Raw genomic sequence first — 16,088 nt, 5'->3', positions numbered from 1 at the left:
TTCTTAGGGCCTGGCATGGCCTAGCGCGTTAAGGCGTGCACTTCGTAATCTGAGGGTCACGGGTTCGCGCCCGAGTCGCGCCAAAACCTGCTCTCCCTCCCAGCCGTGGGGGCGTTATACTGTGACCGTCAATCCCACTTTTCGTTGGTAAAAGAGTAGCCCAAGAGTTGGCGGTGGGTGGTAATGACTAGCTGCCTTCCCTCTAGTCTTACACTACTAAATTAGGAACGGCTAGCACAGATAGCCCTCGAGTAGCCTTGTGCGAAATTCCAAAACGAAACAAGACAATGCACTCGTTCTGGCTGATCTAAGTTCATTTGTATCACGAACTAAAACTTCCCATTAACTAAGAATATAAGGTTAGATGATTTTGCCCCCCGGTAGTACAGCGGTTTGTCTCCGGATTTACAACGCTAAAATCAGGGGTTCGATTCCCCTCGGTGGGCTGAGCAGATAGCCCTATGTGGCTTTGCTATAAGAAAAACACACAAACACACAAAACACACTCTATTCTTGCCTGAAATAATTTCGAGTGTCACGACTATTAAGGACTCCTACGGCTCAGCATGGCCAGGTGGGTTAAGGAGTTCGACTCGTAATCTGAGGGTCGCAGGTTTGAATCCTCGTCACGTCAAACATGCTCGTCCTTTTAGCCTTGGGGGCGTTATAATGTTATGGTTCAATCTTACACTGCTAAATTAGGGACGGCTAGCGCAGATAGCCGTCGTGTAGCTTTGCGCGAATTCAAAAACAAATAAACCTCACCTCAAATAATCGATAAATGTATAAATGTGCCAAAATAGGGATTAAATTTTATAAACTTGATTATGGTTTTAATTTTTCTTCTTTACTTTTTTAACGGGGTCTCTACTTCGTTTTAAAACTTATTATTTGTAATACCCGTATTTGTTTACTTTTTTTATGTTACAGCTTTATAAGGCATGTACTTTAACTTTAGAAATTTCGCGTCTATTTAGCGCCATCTTTGGGTTGAAAAGATATTTAAGTGTTTGTTTGATGCGTTAACAGTTCATTAAAAAAATCTGTACAAAGTACTGTGCAAAAGTATTAAGTCAAGAGAATATTTTGGTTGTTTATTTGAAATTAAGCCCAAAGCTTCACAAAAGTCTATATCTTCTATATCCACCACAGGCATCGAAACCCAATTTATGGGAGTGTACTTGGAGGCAAAGAATTAATGAATGGTGTAAATAAACTAACTAACATGTATCACCAAAGGAGGGTAAGTAGAAAGAGGCAAATTGTTTGTAAAATGGTGTCATAATTTACACGTCTTGTTCAAAAAATAATTTTAATTTATAAGGTATTAAAACATTTAGAATGTATGATTAGCACTTATTCAAATGAAGATCGTTAAATCATAGTAGTTGTAAAATTCATTTATTTAACTTTATTATTTGTCATATGTATATTGTTTTTAACTTGTACTAACTATCGCACTACTAAAAAGCAAAAGTATATTTTCCGTAAAGCAGAGCGTAAACAAAGACTGATGTCTGAGGAAAACACATTGTAACTTTAATATTAATTAAAAACTAAGTATTATATAATAATATTATTGCACTTTATTGTGACATTAACAATTAAATCGTAATAAATGACATATTACACGCTCCTCAGTGGTAAAGTGTATGTTTGCAGACTTACAACACTGGAAACTGGGTTTTGATACTTATGGTGGGAAGATCTCAAATAGCCCATTGTGTAACTTTGTGCTTAACTTCAAACAACAACGAGATATTAATGAATACATAATACCTTCAATTAATAGCCACAGATGGCATCAAATATAAATCGAACGTTTGGTTTGAATTTCGCGCAAAGCTACACGAGAGCTGAGCTCTCTTAGCCGTCCCTAATTTTGCAGCGTAAGACTAGAGGGAAAGTAACTTGTCATCACCACTCGTCGTCAATTCTTGACGCTAAAAGGGCGAGCATGTTTGGTGTGATGGGGATTCGAACATGCTACCCTCAAATTACAAGTCGAGTGTCTTATCCACCTAGTCATGCCGTCGCATAAAACACTCTATATCAGTTTGATAAGTTACATTTAGCATCAAAAACCTCATTTCTTGTGAAAACATTCGTTGGCATTAAAGGGCTTGTATATTATTACATGTATATTAATTAACAAATGTTGATTACTTTTATTAACCATATTAATTCGCTACATATTTATAAATTTGAATATTAATCATCAGTTAATTAATTAATTATCTGTAACTAATGTATCATTAATTTGCATATATCTGATTACTTAATTGTTTATTAATTAAGGTAATTACTTAATTATTAATTTTTACCTAATTAATGTTTAATTAATTATTAAGGTATATATCATTTGCATATTAATTATGTATGGCGCCACACTACCGTCCCTTTAGTTCCTTCCTAACTACCTTTACATTTTCATGAATATATTTTGTCAACAGAGATTGAAAATATTTTTTAAAATGTGTTGTAAATTGTCTCATAAAAAGTTAGCGGTAAGTTTATAAGTTTAGAATGTTAAAATTTGGGGTTTGATTTCTTGCGGTGAATAGAACATATTATCCAAACATGTTGCTTTAAACTAAAATAAAATAAAAATATATTTTTGATTTGTGGGTAATTTTATTTAGTGCATTATATAAGCGGTGTTTTTGTGTTGCAGTATTCACTGAAGGTTGTTTTTTAAAAATAAACCTTCTTTTTCCAGAAGTTTCCCGCTGAGACAGCGGTAAGTCTACGAATTTACAACACTAGAATCAAGGGTTCGATTTCACTCGGTGGCCATGTCTTCTCTTATAGCAAAGCCACATCGGACTATCTGCTGGGCCCACCAAGGGAAATCTAACCCCTTATTTTAGCGTTGTAAATCCGGAGACATACCACTGTTTCATTCGGTGGACACAACAAAGAGCTTATTGTGGCCTTGCTATACGAAAAACGCTCTTTCCAGAAATTAAGAATTTATGAAAGATTTCTTTTAACTCTGTGAACTTTGCAAATTGATTTTGAATATTTTGTTAAAGAATTCATTTGTATTTAATGTTGCTGTTGTTTTTGTTATATGATCAGTTTAACTTCTTTATCACAATATTTATCATATTATGGTTGTTGTATGATTCTTATGTGATAGTAGGAGCATATTATCCTATGTTGATTTAATATAAACATTTAAATTATATCACTTTATACTATTATCTACTATTATAAAGTATTAAAACAGGGTAACATCTATTGACATTAACAGTTATTTGAATTTTGAAAGAACGTAACCTTTACAACAATTTAGAAAAAATATTATTTTGTTATCACGTTTGTCGTATAAAACAATAATGTTTGGTTATGTTATCAACACACATATATGCTATCACAAATATATGAGACTTCAGGTGATGATTTCCATTGTATATCAGCAGGATGTGTGTGTGTGCGCGTGTGTATGTAGTATCTTAACGTGTTACTTACATTTAAGTTATTACACTCACCCATAATTAGTATCAGCTATGTATTGTATTGAAGTCATATTTGAAAGATTAATAATTTCTAAGTTTTCTACGAAACATGAATACCACTTATATTGTGCCATAATAAGATTATAAATATAAATATATAAAACATGTAATTATCACCTACAGTTTATAGGACAATAATGTGTTTGTACACCATTTTGATTTTTATATTAGAACATGTTGTGATTATTTTTTGATTTTTTAATAAATGCATTATTTGTATGTCTTATAAGTATAATACAAGATATATAAGAAGTAAAATCAGTTCTTTTATGGTCAATATTACTTGTGTTTTATAACCGAAATGTGGTTTCTATAGATATTACATGTGTATTTTCTAACAAAGATATTTAACGAATTACATAATATGGGTGAGTGTTTTAATATATGTGATATAAAGAGTAAATAAAGCGTTCTGTATACAGTAAAGCACCGTTAAGCCGCGGTATTTGGGGGGTCAACCTGCTTAACCGCGGCTTAAGTGTTCCGCGGCTTAAACCTTTGTGACTGAAAAGCCGAAATCGCCAACAGCTCCGCCGAGGAGCCTCATCCGGGCCATTGCGTGATCATTATAATATTAATGTATAGACTATTCAGATACAATTGACAAGTGCCGTTTTAACAGAAACGACCAATGCATTGCGATGGTTCGCTTTTCTCCTTTTCATGGGGTAGGAATTTGTCAATATGATATGCTCACTATTAATTCAGAAACTGAAGTGATTTCTATTGGGTTTGTGGCCAATATTTATACAATTCCATAAAAATATCGGATTATCGAATTAAAAATACATTAAAAAACTATATCGTCCATAATTGGTACTTTACTGTCCCTTGGTAAAGCTCATGACAAGAAACATTTGGAATAGGTAAAAACATTTTGGGATGAGTAGTCGTACTTTATAACAGTTTTAAGTTTTTTGTTAGCCTCCAGTCAACGTTATTTATATTGTAGAATACTAGTATGCTTAGTTTGCTGAGTCGATGTATTACTTGCTAATATTTCCAAGTGACCTGGTACTTTTTCTCATAAATGGCGAATTAATTTGGTATTATTTTTAAAGAAAATAGACAGAGCATTTGTTATTAAATTTACATAAAATACTTAAGATTTCACATAATAATACATGTTAGCAATAGATAAGTGGTACCACAATTGGGTTAACGTAAGTAAAACTTAAAAATAATGTCTAATAACCTTTGTTTTATATTTACAAAAAATTAACTATATAGTCCTCTACACTGACGTAATAACGTCGTAAAAGTCAAAGTTCAAAGTTCTAAAACATTCACGAGTACGTTTTATGTTATTTTACATAGGTAAAAATAATAAATGTTAGACTTTCTTTCCACCTAAATTTTAAAGGGTTAGAGGGATTCATTTTATTCCAAATGATTTTACATTTGGGTGACAAACTTAACATATCTGACGTGAAGAGTTGACTGCAAGTTGTCCGTTTAGTTGCTGCCCAGTTCTGTTTCTGAACTTAATTTCTCTCAGATCTTCATCTATGAACCTTTATCAGCTTTATCAAGGGATTTTGCAAGTAGCAAACATCAGAAGAACCCAGTCTTATGTAGTATAGTATACATATCAGGTAATATTAATGATGAGTGTCTGTCAGCTTTATCAAGAAATAGTACAAATAGTAAACAACACACCAGCACAATCGTATTTGTAAACCATACAGGTCAGGCAATGTTGAGGATGGATACAAACACCATTAATTTCTCTCGTTATTTTTCTAAAGATTATTTTTCCAAATATTCAAGTTGTTTAGATTTTTGGATTCGTATATGGTTATTAATGGAAATGTTAAGTTCTTAAACCCAAAGTCCCAGGGAAACTCTAGGATGTATCAGTCCTCCTTCGCTCCGAACACGAGGAATTTTGTATCAACGTGAAAAATTAAACTTCGCCTTTGTTTATGAGCCGAATCCGAGAGAGACCGAAGAAGCAAAGTCCAATATTCTAATAAAGTGCTGATAGCGAACAGATGGTCCATCAAGGCGGAAAAGGATCTAAAAATCCAATGGCTAGATTTTGGTCTGGAGAAAAACGGGAGTGCCCTGACAAAACTCATTTTCACTGATAAGGCACCGAATAACCTGTTTAAATGTTGCCCGATTAGCGTTGGGAGATGTTAAAAACGACTGGGGGGCGGAGAAAGAAAGAGTGAAATGGTAACTGTAGATGAAAGTCGTGCAGTATTCTTCTTGTTATAACTTCTACTGAGCAACGAGTTTTGAATCTCTAAGGGTGAATCTTCGTTGTCAACAGTTAAGGGGCAACATAAGTGGGAAAGATGTTGGTGAGGCTTGTCGGTCTGTTCTTTCGGTGGGAGAATATTTAATGGAACTGTTTATGAGTAGAGCGTCTGGTGAGATGGATGGCTAGTGTTTTGCGGGAAGCTCCGAGGAGTAGGGCAGGAAGGGGCGAAATTTCAAAAGAGTGGTTTACTGGTTTTTTGTAAACTTTTTGTGCGACTTGGTCTGGGCTGCTCTTTTTATCTTGAACTGTTTAGTCACAGTGGTTTGATCGATTGATATAACTGGGTCTGTCATGGTGTGGAATCTTAGTAATGTGGTGGTCTTGTTTGCGTTGGTCTGGTGTGAATTGGCTGTCTGTTGGTTAGAGGTACTGAGGTCGACGCAGTTGTACTGGTGAGTGGTTTACGGTGTGGCTTCTCAGTTTTGAAGAGAAAAAAATGGAAAAAGCATCTGCGGAAAAGTATGTAATCTATAGTTTTCCTGGTGTTGGTAATAGTTTTCATGTAATGGGAAGGCTTTTCGTTCTTCTTCGAAATATTTTTATAGATTGCATGGATTGTTTAGTTGATGTCTGCTTTAGGGAATACAAAATCTCGTCGATGGTAATAGTTATGTTTACACTTTGTAGGAAAACTTTGAGGAGGCTGGCTTGCTTTGTTTTTGTTTTTTTAAGGAGTTAACAAATAGCTAAGAGGGTTGAGTTCAATAAATTGCATAGATATCTGATATTGTTGTAGGTCGTGAATTGTATGAGGACTCCTATCCTACGTAGTTTTATCATGGTTTAGGGAAGTCGACGTACGTCTGGTTTCTGTCTGCGGACAAAGTTCGCAGTTTTCCATGGAAAGTAGTCATAAGGAAGTTCGTCAATGATGACGGGTGTGTCATACATTGAGGCGATAAGAATGGTATGCCTGAAGGAAGGCAGCCTGCGAGGTTTCAACAGCGCTGGATGTAACGTCTGTATTATCAAGACAGATGGTATGGGTATTGGCACTTTAATTAAAATAAAATACAGAACTATGTTTCAACCTTCTTAGGTTAAGCTCAAGATGTCCTAAAAGGTTGTAACGCTTTTCTGTACTTTATTTTAATTAAGGTGCTAATAAACATTCCAGCCTTGTTAAGAATACATTTTTACTTCAAATGAATTTCTCGTCATTACGGATGTAACGTCTGCATAGCTTCGCACCAAAACGCATGTGCAGAATCACATATTCGTTTACCAAAGTGGATTTCTCTTGTCGTCAACAATGAACTAGGAGCTTAACAAGTTTGGTGAATATATTCGTAATTGTAAATAATTTTTTTTGTACTTGTTCAGTTATGTTTTTTTTCATCTTTGCTGTCAGAGTTCGATTTCGTCTTCTTGTAACATTTCCAAAACTAGTTTATGTGTGTGTGTGTTTCAGTATAAACTTAAAACCACCCTTTAGTTTTCAGGTAATTTTTAATTCCCTGTAAACCCTCTTCTGCGGCGTCAACTCATTCCATAAGATATTCAAATTCCAAGAAAATCAAAATTGTCTTCACAGAAGCCTAGTGTGTTGTTGCTTTAAGAACATATCATACAAAAATCAAAGGCGTTTACCCTATCGATCCTCTGAATACTATCGTAAACTTCAACAAGACACCTGTTACCTTTTGTTTTTCAAGAGATGACAAATTAAGAGATCTTAACTTATCCACATTAGATTACCATTTCTACATCCTGAACCCTTTCTAATGAGTCTAACGTTTCTTAGGTAAGGTGACCAAGAATACACAGTATTCAATGTAAGACCTAACTGTGAATAAACTTAAAACTTTATCAGCTTCTCATTTAACAGCAGAGCACTACCTTCATAGCTTGAGTGATTTATGTAGCATTATAAAAGCATCTCTTCCTTCAGTTAAACTAAATACTGGGGTCCCATTTATGTTAAACGTGGGCGAAGAGTGTTAAGGCGTGCGGCTCGTAATCTGCGGATCGCGGGTTCGCATCCCCGTCGTGCTAAACATACTTGCCCTTTCAGCCGTGGGGGCGTTATAATCTGACGGTCAATCCAACTATTCGTTGGTAAAGAGTAGCCCAGGAGTTGATGGTGGTTGGTGATGACTAGCTGCCTTCCCTCTAGTCTTACACTGCTAAATTAGGGACGGCTAGCGCAGATAGCCCTCGAGTAGCTTTGTGCGAAATTAAAAAAAAAAAAAAACATTATGTTAAACGTGTGATCCAAATTATAACTCAAATGCATTATCTTGAACTTATGTAAACAAAGGTAATTGGACAAATACTTTTCTACCTAATTAATGGATCCAAGTAATGGTGTGTTCCTCAATACCCTTATTACAACTAGAAGTGGTCAAGGGTCCAGAATCATCAACAAACTTTACTAATTTTTGGCCTATCGATAACAATAATGTAAATAGAAAAAGGTCCAAGCAATGTTCTCTGAGGAATTGAATGATAACAGTGGTGTATTTTGACTTGTCTCATTATCGACTCATTGGTTTCTCTCGTTCAACTACCCCCACCGTTTTTATTAGCTGAGTAACTTTTCTGAGGTAGCTTATTAAACGATTCCTGAAAATTTAAATACCTCAAAACAGCTTTTCCAGCATCCAAATAGTACATAATATCCTATAGTTAACAGATTAATAAGAGACAAATTTCCTTTAGTGTTTATTTTCTTTAATGACGTCTCATGTCACTATAAATTTTGCATCGCTTATTTTACCACAGAAATTTTCCAACTACAGAAAGAAAACTAACTCGATGGTCTATAATTTCAAGGGCAACTCTTACCACTGTTTAAAAATAGGAGAAACATTAACGATATTCTAATCCTTAGGCACTTGCTAACTATCAAACGATATCTACTTGCTATAGATATTAATTCAATTTTTAAGGATTAAAAACTGACAAGGATGATAAGATACATAAATATATTTCATCCAACTTTATTACGGCATTACAAAACTGAATATTGACTCGTGTGTTTGAACGAAGATGCCAAAACAGTACTGAATTATATTAGAGGCTGAAAACATAGTTTTACTTATATATTTAGTTTTTTAAATACACTTTACTTTTAGGCCTAAACAACATATTAACTTTCACTTTAATCTACAAAAAATATTTTGATTCTTTTATCTGTAATCACCGTGTATGACTATAAGAAGGTAGTGTAAATTCGTTAGTAAATAATGTTGTATATGTTATGTAAGTGCAAATTTTCTAAATAGAAAACAGCTATGAAAAAGTCATATAGTATTCCAGTCCAAAAACAATATCAACACAGAATTAAAATCTGTATTATAAATAATTTAACACACAATGATTGAAGTCAGATTAACGATTTATAGTTTCAAGAATTAAATCGGAAAAGTGTTCTTCACATGCCTAAATATAATATTTTAAAACCTAAATTTTAGGCATTACGTGATTACAAAAAACAGTATGGAAGAGTATTAAAATTACAGTTTTGAATGTCTCTAAATTAAATTGCGTATTGTACTTAACATGATACATCAAGTGTTTAGTTGGAGTTAACATAAAGTATTCCTAGGTTTGTACTTCCTTCATTAAACATGATTTCAATAATTATCACCATATACAAAGTTGAATATAAAACAAAATCATCTGGTCAAAGAAGTGTCGATTCTTCCTTAGATCTAGATCTCCAGCTGATTTATTGATTTATTATTCTAGTGAACTCGTAAACGTGATTTTTGTATTATTTCAACCTGCGTAAATTAAATATAGTGTTAAGTTGTCAATCAACATAAAAAAGAAGTGTGGCTTAACAGACTTTCAAAAAAAAGACTTCAGGAAACTAATTAAAAGGTGATATAAATTACACAACTTTGCAAAAGTTACATTAGCGTAGGTTATTACAGCGTGGTATTAAATTAAACCATAAAGGTAATTAGTGAAATTTAACAATGTTTGTAAAGTCATTATGAAGTACCAAGACTACTTTGATCTACGCTAAATTATGACCATGAGGAATGAATCCTAATTTCTACTCACGTCATTTAGAAATTAGCAAATGTCGTACTAAAAGAATTGATACAGTTCTAACAGTCAAAGTCGAAATATTTCGTTATTCAGCAGTTTCCATTGGATGATTTTTTATACATCCCTCATACTTAAGTGGACTATTGATGTACAAAAAAACCTCTTGGCTAGTGAGTGAATTGTACAAGACAAAAGTTAGATGTGAAGTTTTGTTTTTGTACTTCTCTGATATTAAATTCGAATTGGACAGATTAAAAGGAATGTCAAAAAAGCATCTGTATCAAAAAATTGTAGATCTATAATACTATTAAGCTTGTTTCTACAGGAATTTGGCTTCTAATTTCAGGCCTAAGCATTATACAACGGAATGTAATTCTTAATTCTCTGAAGTCAAAATACATCAGTTTGGATTTTAAGGCTATGCTCAATCTGAGATAAAAGGACCTAATGGATATTCATTATATAATAATACCGAGCAAAACACAGCCAATAAGTTTAGCGTCCTGTTGTAATCAAATAATATCCATGAAAATTAACTGGAATAAGTTTCATGCATTTATGAACCTGTCACTTAGCTTAAATAATTCCTTGAGGAAGTGTAGTAGTCTTATCAACATAACTGGATCGGGAGTGATCCAGTAGTTGGCGAGATCGACTGTACATTCGAGGGTTTAGGGCATCCGCTTGCTGTAATAGATAAAGATGTTGCGTTCTGCACGTTGGAGCTGTAAGTGAATTTTAAAAATAATGGTGAAAGCTCATTATCCAATTAAAATAGCCCAAGAGTTCGCGGTGAGTGCTGTAGTCTATCATTTTAAAATTAGAGATGGCTAACGCAGATAGTCCTTGTGTACATTATTTGCAGGATAATTTAAACAAACAACTAAACCTTTTAAAGTCTAGATAATATAAACTGGAATAGCATCCACTGTCTCACAAATTTCATTTATTTAGTGTAGGTCGAAATCAGAAAGCTTTGTATCTCGATGTGTATTTCAACTGTTGACATATTAAACTGCTAAATATTTATATTTCAACTGAATTATTTTAGTATTCGTGACTTACCCATAAACACTGCAGAGCTGATGGTTTGTTGGTTATGAGGGGAATATCTCATTAGTAAAACTATAAAAATGAGTATTGAGGAAGTTAAGAAGAGTGCATCAAAACTGTTATCAATTTTACGTTTTTTACGTAATCTCACACTAAAAGGAGTCATACCTCTAGTGGATATTTGTTCAATATAATGCTTAACTACTTAGACTAATTCTAAGAGTGTCTATTCAAAGTCTATAAAAAATTGAGCAAAGTTTAACATATTGTATTTGAATTATATATACGAGTACATAGTACATATATAGAGGGGAAAATTATCGAATCACCCAATTTTTCACACTTTTCTTAGTTTCTGTAAATATTTACAAGATTGTACATCTTGGAAGTATAAAAATTAGTGTAAAACGGTTATGGACATCGTGTGGTGTAAGCTGACTCATATTCCAGTAATCCAAACACATACACTAATCCTTATTAACAAACCAATCGTGAAAAACCTATTACAACTGATGATCAACAGATATAAATATTTTCTGAGTAAGGATAACCTCACCACTATATTTAATAGAAATGGGTCGCAAGTATGTTTCATGTTTTAATATTTGTTTCAACCTCCACTGGCCTTGATAAGTGCTTAACACTATTGTGGCATCGAGTGCAAGAGGCACTGAATATGTGTTCATGATGTCACAAGCAGATTAACATTTCCTGCAGTTTCAATTTACTTTTGGTTTCTTCTCTTTTACCTTTGTACACATTATTTTCAAGTATTTATCGGTAGGGTGGAGATATGGACTGTTGCCTGATCAGTATTATGTCTTGATCCTCTCCATTCAAAAAGAAATTTTCATCTGAAGCAATTAAATAAAACCAAGGTGTCTTTCAGATACACGTAGAATGACATATTCTCTTTATTTTACATCTACTGTATAGAGTGCATGAATATTACTAACCGTGTTAGCTCTGTGACATGTAACAGAGTCATCCTGGAAAGTGCAGCTCCATCGAAGTGATCCCAAATTTTTGGCTTCAGCCGGGACTAAGAGTTTCGATGTCTTTGTCAGCATTTACAGTGACTTTCCCGAAATGCAGGCGTCTCACACTCTGGACAGAAATGCATCCCCATATCATCTGGCCCATTGGAAGCTTTACAGTTGTATTCAAACATTCTGCATGAAACTCTTCTCCGCATTGATGTCATACAAAGTGGTTCCCATCAGACTCGTACAGTTTTAATTTTGAATTGTCTGAGAAGATCACTTTGTTTTAGTTCAGTCAGCATGCCTACTGGCCCAGTTGAACCTCACTTTGTTATTGAGGAAAGGTTTTTTTTTTTTTCGGTCATCTTGCTTAGAGATTAGCTGAAGACAGGTAAGACTAAATAGTAATCATGGTAACAGTGACTCCTGAAGTTTCCTGTCATGCTTCTTAGAGATCTGTGGAATAGAGTTGATGATTCTGCAGGTGCCTGGAGACGTTGAAAGAATTAAAACAGTAGTCACTTTAGCGTGAAATTCAAGTTAATGAACTAGTGTTCAGATCAATTTAAATAATTTTATTGTGTTTGTTTTGCAGTTTAATTTTCTCTGTCGCGTTAAAAATAGTAGTGATTTTTTCTATGGTGTATAAACAAAAAATAATCAGGTACATTGTCCTTCATCAGCTAATAATCTTTTCTCAAAATTTGTTGAACATTTTATAAACTGATATTGTTGATTTTAATAAAGGATAATCTTTACCTGTTAAGCCAACAGTTTACATTTATCAAGTAAGAAACACCAGAGTTGTCGATTGGTCTACCACATTTTAAAAAGGGAAGGAAAGAAAGAATAAAAACGTTCCATATTTCTCCTGGTTTTTAGATCGTTGATGTTCCTAAATTTTACATAGAAGAACAAAATCAGAGATAATCAAAAATCGTTTTAATTCAGATTGACTTTTTCTTTAGAAAACCAATCATAGAGTCATATGAAGCGGAACTGTATAACTTTGTTGATCACTGGAATTAAACATATCACTAAATAGTTTGCTAATATCCTTGACGTGTTTAATTTATTGCAGGAGATTTGGCCCGACATGGCCAAGCGTGTTAAGGCGTCCGACTCGTAATCCGAGGGTCGCGGGTTCGAATCCCGGTCGTACCAAACATGCTTCTCCTCCCAGCCGTGGGAGCGTTATAATGTCACGGTCAATCTCAGTGTTCGTTGGTAAAAGAGTAGCTCACGAATTGGTGGATGGTAATGACAAGCTACCTTCCCTCTAGTCTTACACTGCTAAATTAGGGACGGCTAGCGCAAATAGCCCTCGAGTAGCTTTGCGCGAAATTCAAAAACAAAAGAAGGAGATTTATATAAACGTTATACTTTGCAAAGTAGCGACATCTAACGCAGAAAGGTGAAATAAAATCCTATAGTTAGAATTTAATGATGACAAAATAATTGATCTAACAATAAAGTCTTTATTACTAGATAGATATATGAAGTACAAGCTTACTTACATAATGATTATTATGTATATATATGATTAATAAGGGTGGAAAAACGTTAACACGTTAACCATCCAAATACTTAAAACTTGACAGAAGACTTGTATTTGCTAGAGGCTTTAAATACTGAGATAAAAACTCGTGTAATGTTATTTTATTTTTAAAATATATGAAAAACGTAACTAAATCTACTTCTAGTGGGTCTCCAAGGATGTTATGTTTCAAGAGAAAATAAAACCAAAATTATGAGAAAAATACTTTTATTTCTTGCTTTTGAAGTTCATACATGATGTAAACTGTGTTGTAACCTACAGATTGCGTAACTATTCTCGTAATTCATAGCATGCGCACGTTTTAATGATGTCATTACAGAAAATATTGCAAGGTTTAGACGCCCCTTATGTGACTTTTTTTTTCGTTTCTATTGGCTGACAGACAGACAGCACACTACTGTTTGCTAGTGCGAGTGGTTAAAGTAGGTGACCCCTTCCAGGCGGCCTACAGCCCTCTTTAAGGGAACAAACTCTAGACTAATATTCTATGTGAATAATTGTTAGTGTTCATCTATTTAGTATTAAGTATTTATAATCTTTCGTAAACAATATTTATAACTTCGTTACAAGAGTTTTGAATTAAAGTTAATAATATAGATAACTTTTGCAGTTTAGCAATAAATATCATAATTATTACTGAGAAGTTAACCTGCTTTTATGTAACGCAAGTTAACAATTAGGCTACCGGAACCGTTTAACTTGTTCTGTTACGTAAACTTGGCGATAGTTATTTATAGGTTTGTTACATGGAAAAATGCTCATCTAGGTTTTATTTTCTGAAGTATTATTGTGTGTAAGTAAATTGCTGGTACTATAATTGCGGTATTATATATATATAAAATTACTACTCTAACATTGGTAACTGATGAGAAGTCACCTGTGTTTCGTTTTTGTTTTGGAATGTTTTTTTGTTGTCTGAAAGAGAATTCTAGTTTTGTATCATAAAAGCTTTAAAAAATCATCTGTTCGAATAATATCTTTCATGGAAGGACCATGAATGAACCAGTTGTTAGCTTTCTGGGACGTGAATCTGAAGATACGAGTGATGATCAAATTCCACTAGTTGATTAGAATAACCCAAGATTTTGCAGAAGGTGGTTTTTCTCTATCCTACAAATTCAAAATTAGGGACGACTAGTTGATACCTAAAATGAACAAAGAATCACCCAACATATAAAGTAACAAGCGCTACCACCTTGTTAAGACCGTGGTGAAGACAACTACTGTAAGTATCATTTCATCTTCGTACGAGTAAATGGTTTGAAATCCATCTATTAAATGGGTGTGATATTAAATATTAAGCTTTGTTCCTTTGTTTTTTTGTTTTTATTTTAAATTTATGACTTTTTGATTGCTAGGACTCATTTTTGGTCAAGTCAAAATATTTAGAAATCTGTATAAATGTAGATAATATTTGCCTTTCTCTCAGTGTTAATAAACTGTATTCTTCTTTAAAATAAAGCTTTTGAGGTTAAGTCGTATTTGTAGATAGGGTATGTACTAGTTAGACAACTAAATATACAATGAAATTATAGTTAGACATATACAATGAAATTATTAAAAGTGTTTTAATAAAGCCCACTAGACAGCACAAGTAAGAAATAACAAATACATTGTTGTTAACTTTGGACTTATTTAATGTTCATCTTCAAGTTTCATTGACATAATGCTCAGAGCCTTAGCCTCCGAAGGTTCTGGCATATTCTACACTCTACAGTTTAGGGCTTCTGACCAAGAAAAAAAATGAGGACAAACAGTCAATAATGCTCGCCTCAATATGTTACTCTTAATAACCCAATAGCAAAATAAACTGTCACTTTTATTACATGAGCAAGTGATAGCCATGGTGGTTATAACTGCTAACCTTTCCATATTATTTAGAGAATCTGTAATATTTCCAGACTTTAGTTGTTTGTAACAACTTAACCTTGACTTCTTTAAACCTGTATCTTGAGATTGCAACTTTTCTCCACAGGACACCAATCTTGTATTATCACTTCTGCATGTGTATGGTATTATTGTACTATAATTTGAAAATCAGTAGACAATGACCTTTACATGTTGCTAGTCCAACTTTCGCGTGGGAATTGTGTGTTGTTATTTTAAAATGTTGTGTTCGATCGGTTGAGGCAAGGGAAAAACTATTTATTTGTTCTCTGACTGGACACGTGTGTATACGAGTCAATCTTCTCATCATACAAGTTTTCTTTATGCACTACAGTAAAGCCCAGTTCATCTACTATCGAGTTAACAGGAGGAAGTTCAGTAACACATCAGGGGCTCGAACTTTGTATCATCTAATCTGCAGCTCAAAATATAACTAACTTTGCCATGAGTGATCTTACTTATAATAAATTACAGAATACAAGTTAGTAACACAAGATGTTGAACAATGTCGAAAACTGTGGCTGTATGATATTAGAAGTTACTTTAGCTAATATTAGAAAAGTATTATAACAGAAAGAAATATCGAGTATTAAATGATTCACGAGATATAAGCTATTTTAAAAGGTAATAAAGTCGAATTATAAAATATTTGGACTCCTTAGGTAAAGCAGAAATTTTGACCTCGCCCCAGATTCGTTTTCTTTTTAAATTTCACAGGCGTAATGTGATTTGTTTCCTTTCCACTATGCCCTTCCCCGTTTCTCTAAACAATTTAAAGCAAACTGTATTAAAGGTTTGCAGCTATTATAGTTCAT

This window comes from Tachypleus tridentatus, chromosome 9, assembly GCF_004210375.1.
Source record: "Tachypleus tridentatus isolate NWPU-2018 chromosome 9, ASM421037v1, whole genome shotgun sequence".
In the NCBI taxonomy this organism is placed as follows: Eukaryota; Metazoa; Arthropoda; class Merostomata; order Xiphosura; family Limulidae; genus Tachypleus; species Tachypleus tridentatus.
Note: the sequence above shows the minus strand (reverse complement) of the source record.